Here is a 5,642-nt window from a genome sequence, read left to right as displayed (position 1 = left end):
CCGGTTTCCTGGTTGGTCCTCTGGTCAGGTGTTTGGTTCCCTTTGTTAACCCTTTACAGGCAAAAGAAACATTAACCCTTAGCTATCTGTTTATGACATATGTCTAATCCAAGATTTAAGCCCCTCAGTCTTCAACCCCTGTACGCTGCAGCCTGAGGGGTAATATACAGCTCGGTTGTGCCAGTTTTGATCTGAGCATGATAAAAATAGCAAACCTCTTGAATACAATCCCATCCAAGACCCCAGGCATGTACTCAGGCAGTTGGTCGATGCCAACTGGTATGGCTACACTGCTATTGTTAGCATAGAAGCTCAAGCACAGCTGGAGTATGTATGTCTACCCAAGCTAGTCAGTACACCTCCAGCTGCAATGTACACTTAACCTTAGAGGCAGGGAGCATATCGTCCTCAATATTTTGACAGCCACAAGCACCCTGACAAAGCTTAATAATAATATTAGAAAATATTGAAGTTTTAACGTAGATCCTTGCTCTTGCAAGCACCAAGACTTGCTTAACTTTACATGCATGAATATTGCCATTACATTCAAGGCACTACTCACGTGCATAAGGTTAAGCATGTGCAAAAGTGCTTGCAGGATCAGGGCCGTCATCAACAAAAGTTCATTCTTAGAGTATATCATTAAAATTTAATATTCTGAGAAGATTTCTCACTTTGTCAAAATGGTCACAGAATTCTCACGGTGTTCAGTACTGCTCTACACAGACAGTAGGGTGCTTTGCCACAGAATTTAGACCTGGCGTGTTGCAGAGTCTTTGAGGTTCTAGTTATATTGTCTCTATAGGCAGAAAGTACAGGGACCCGAAGATTTAGACTTTGTTTTTGCTTCCTAGAAGACTCTTAACAAAAAGACAGGCGCTATTCAGTCTTTTAAGTTTATTCTTCTTATATTCTATTTTCTCCACATTCAGCAAAGAGGATCCATATAGCCAGCTAATTTCCTTCCACTTGTTTCATATATTTATATTTTCCTTAACCAATGTAGCCCAAATTCTCATAAACCAGTAGGTAAATCTTCCTGGGTTATTCAACTACTCTACCCAATAACCCAATAATTTCAGTTGTCAGGCTTTTTAGATTAACAGAATGCATACTCTGGAGTCCATTGACTTCAGATAGGACCTTGTGAATTGAGCTAGACACATAATGATATCTTCACAAAGTATATAAATAGTAGGTTAGTCACTCCTCAGTGAATACCCTGAATAATTTAGCTTGTGTCCTTACTATTCACTATAGTCAATGTGACCCAGATATCATCTCTCTAAGTTAAAGGCAGGTACCAATCAGAAGGAAAAGGATTCCTTAATTTAAGCATCATTATTGGCACTGCATTACACTTCTTACTCCATATTAGAGGAAAAATTCAATGCCTCATAATAACAGTATTTTAAAAGCCACCATTGATTTGTAAACAGTATATTTTCACTGACTGATAGGTTGCAAACAGCATGCTCGGGGGAAAACCACATCATGCTGAAAAATACCAAGTGACATCGTGGCTGCAGAAATTAAGGTAGTTACATTTCCCCTTCTTAATATGATATTTTTAACCCACAAGGAAAGTGATATCTGTGTACTGAATGCTTTTCCTTGATGACCATTTCTTTTGTCTCCATTGACATCCAAACTGAAAAGGTAGTTCTGTTTCTTGGTATCCTTTTTATTTCAGACATTAAGAAATAGACCTTTAGGAGTTTGTGTAGAGTGGAGAGCAATTCAGATTGATGCTGCTGGGAACCAATAATGGGGGAAAAAGGAGATTTAAAACTAAAAAGCAATGTATGGTGTATAAAGTTGCCTCTACCAGCTACAAAAAGCTACTTGAGGAAGTACATCATGAGGAGAATAGAAGTAAATGAGGAGTGTAACACTCTGTGCCCCCAAGCAACACCCTGGCACCCTTCCAGTCACAATTGTCATATAATTATGATATGTTTTGTACAAAGTATGCCTCGAGAGGTATCATTCTAAAAGTCTTGATTTGTTGAACATTAATATCCTGTTGGATTGTACGTGCTGTCATTGTAGGTGAAGTTTGGCCTGGAATGCATAGCAAAAACATATGCAGGCCATCAGTTGCATTTGTATGTACTACAGCCTTTAGATTCATATTCTAGTGAGAAGTAAAGGTGGGAAACCTTATCCTGAAGACTCTGGCCTTCTTCTGCTCTGTCTTACATGAATGTAAATCTACACTAAAGTCAGTGAGTTTCTGAAGAATATCTACACCCATTTAAATAAAAAAATAATCGAACCCTTAGACTGAGCCTAGAATTCAAATTAATTCTGGTGTGACATTACCCAGGGTACAATCTGGACTGATGAATAGCTGTGTCCCCTCAATTCTCCAACCTGGAGTGCCTTTCACACTGCTTCACTGTGAGAGCAATCATTCCTGGTTTGCTCACACACAGCCTCCAGCATCTAAATTAATCCCAGTTATACTATCTAAGTGCTATGGCCAGCCACTCACGAATTTCACTGCAGAATAACAGCATCAAATTCCCAGTCCCAGACTTTTCCCCAGCAATGTGTGTCTTGTACTGCTTAGATCTCTCCTGAATGATACAAGCTCATCTAAAGTCCATCATTGTATTAATAGAAAACAATATGCACCAATCCTGTTATCTCAAATGGAGTTTCCCAAACACTTCAGTCCAAACACAGTGGTTTAGATAAAACAATAAACAAATTTATTAAATACAGAAAGATAGATTTTAAATTATTACAGGTAATGAGGCATAAAAGTCAGAAATGGTTACAAGAAAATAAAGGTAAAATACAACTAATACCCAACTTAATAAGCTAATTGGATTCAAAGCAAAAGTCTCTCTCACCACATGTTCTAGCAGTGTTACTGGCTAAACTTTTCTCCCCAGTTCAGTGCTGTTTCCTTTGTCCTTCAAGTGTTGTTCATGCTGTGAGTAGAGATGAAGGGGGAGAAATAATCTGGGGCATTTGCTCTCCTTTCTTATATCTTCTCTCTTCTTTGAGAATCATGTCCAGCTGAGGTACAGGAGACATGTGGATGGGAACCTCAAGCTGTTCCATTGTGATTTTGTTGTATGAGGCCTCGGGCTGAGGCATCAGTTTGCCTTTTGTTTCTGAGTAACTGGTTTGTGGCTGCCCTTGGTAATATCATATAGTATATTCTTATAACTTTACATATAAAGTTGTCATACATACTTTACCAGAACAATTATGAACAGCAAATTATGAGTTTTCAAATAATACCTCACAAGGCTTGGGATTGGTCCTGCTTTGAGCAGAGGGTTGGACTAGAAAACCTCCTGAAGTCCCTTCCCACCCTGATAGTCTATGATTCTATGAAGGCATGTTTTGTACAAGATTTATCATAGTCCTATAAAGGGTGAACATAGGGGTACAGACACATCCAGGGGGAAAAAAATCATTTCCAAGAACATCATGCTATAACAGCATCTGTATATATTATGTCATTTTAAATATTTTTGAAGAATAAATACATTGTGATAATTTTGCAGACGGATAGATCAGTGTATCACATATTAGTATTGTGAAGCTTGGTCTCTTTTCACAAATGAATTGTATGTCATGGGTAGGGGAGGAATTCTGCTTCAAATCACAACCATTTGTCTACTCTTAGTCAGAACAACAAAATAATAGCACTTTTCAAGAGCAGAGAATAGTAAACTTCTTGGGGGAAAACAAAACCAAACAAATAGATAAATCTCCCCGCCAATGTTAAAGGGACATTCATTATCCAGGGTCAAGCTGGAGGGCCTAAAAATATTAGAATTTCTTATTATATTTTGGTCTGCAAGTATATATTTTGTTATCCTTTTGTTCTCCTTGCATGTTGTGTGCTTGTGAGCTATATCTTATTTTCTTAGAGATATTCCCATGATATGACAAAAGTAGAAATTATTGCCAATTGCACTGGCATGCTTCTAAAGTTGCCAACTCTGGATTAAAGAAAACCCAGGATTATTGCATTTGCATCTGGGATTAAAAGTAAAGATATCAAAGGAAGACTAAAAGCAGAGGAAAAAATTATACTATGGGGAAAGTGGCCTAATCAAAAAGCAGTTGTGAGATTTTTACATTCATTTTCCTGGAAAGAAAGCTGTCATCCATACTGAAGTATGAATATCCTATAGAAATGAAGTCCCTTTGGTATTCTGGCATCCCAATATTAACATGGTGACCTTTTGGTAATGGGATATGAAGCCTTTAACTTCTAAGCCATAAATTCAAATCCAGCCCAAATCAGTAGTGATTGAAATTGCTATCCTCTGACAGTTGTTCCATTGACAGTGTAAAATGATTCAGTAATCTTAATGCAGTTCTCATATAGTGGCAAGTTATCACAAAAACCACAGTCACATTTCTCACCCATCTTGGCAGTCTCAATAGGATGCAAAATAGTCAATAAACATAGAAATTAAGATCCCCTTTCAGCCCTAGTGGTAGTTCCTACTGCACAGGGATGAGAAACATTGTCAGCAAAGTGTGAAGAAGTGAGCTCTGCTCGTTTCTTTGTTTCTGTGTTGTGCGGATAAATAGAAGGTTTCAATCCCCAGGGCTGACAACCAGACACCTTCAGGATTCCTAAATTTGAAAGAAAAGAGAGAAAAAAGTGAGACCATGCACTGATTTGAAAGAGAGATTGGAAACTCTACATCTATTAAGAGGAAATGCACATAGGAAAATGATGAAAACAGCTCTTTTCTCTTGTATAATGACTTTGTTTTAAATATAGCTCCTTTCACTCCAAAGGATCTAAAAGCATTACACATAACATGTACAAACAATGCCATTGAAATGCAGCCATCTCTGAGGTTTAGTTTAGCAATCTACCAGAGCACAGCACATTGCATAATGGTATATAAAGGGGAAATGCTAGCTAAGAACACTTAGGGACGAATTCTTATTCTTACCGGAAGTGTCATAGAGATCTACTGAGTTCACTTTAGAACAGACAGAATCTCACTCTTTGATTTTTTTTTTTTGAAGTTGCTAATGAATTATAGACAGCACACATTGTTTTCATACATTAGTAGGAGACAAGAAGATGATAGGTATAAATATTAACAGATTCAGTAGAATTGAGCAGTGTAGGTTGAGTTACAATAAATATCCCTATTGATATTATAAAAGTGATATCAATTATATTTTCTTCATCACTTTGTCCTATTTGACCCACGTTTCTTCAAATTCTTCCGATGTTCATCTAATATAGCCAGTGACTCCACTTCTCTTAGATCTTTCATTCTGCTCAAAGACACTTCAATAGATGGCAGCTTGTTTTTGCAGCCATAGTGATAAATACATTTAAGGGGGGAAGTCAAAATAATTCTAAACAAATATCTTTGTTTAATTTCAGAAAATGAGGACATTTTCCTAAAATCATAGTAATAGGTGTTTGAATGATAAATCCCTATGATGTTTTGAGTCAAATTTCTGATATCAGACCAGCTGCTTTTCAATATGAGACAGTGCCAATGCCTGGTTATGCCATGATATTAACTGAGGTACAGGAGATGTGTTATTTTTTCTTCATTGCAGAACTGATGGGAATCTCTGTGCACTCACTTCCTAAAACCCCTTTGATCTGCTATTGGGAAAGACGATACAGG

Source organism: Chelonoidis abingdonii, chromosome 3 (genome assembly GCF_003597395.2).
Source record: "Chelonoidis abingdonii isolate Lonesome George chromosome 3, CheloAbing_2.0, whole genome shotgun sequence".
NCBI lineage: Eukaryota > Metazoa > Chordata > Testudines > Testudinidae > Chelonoidis > Chelonoidis abingdonii.
This window is presented reverse-complemented; position numbering follows the sequence as displayed.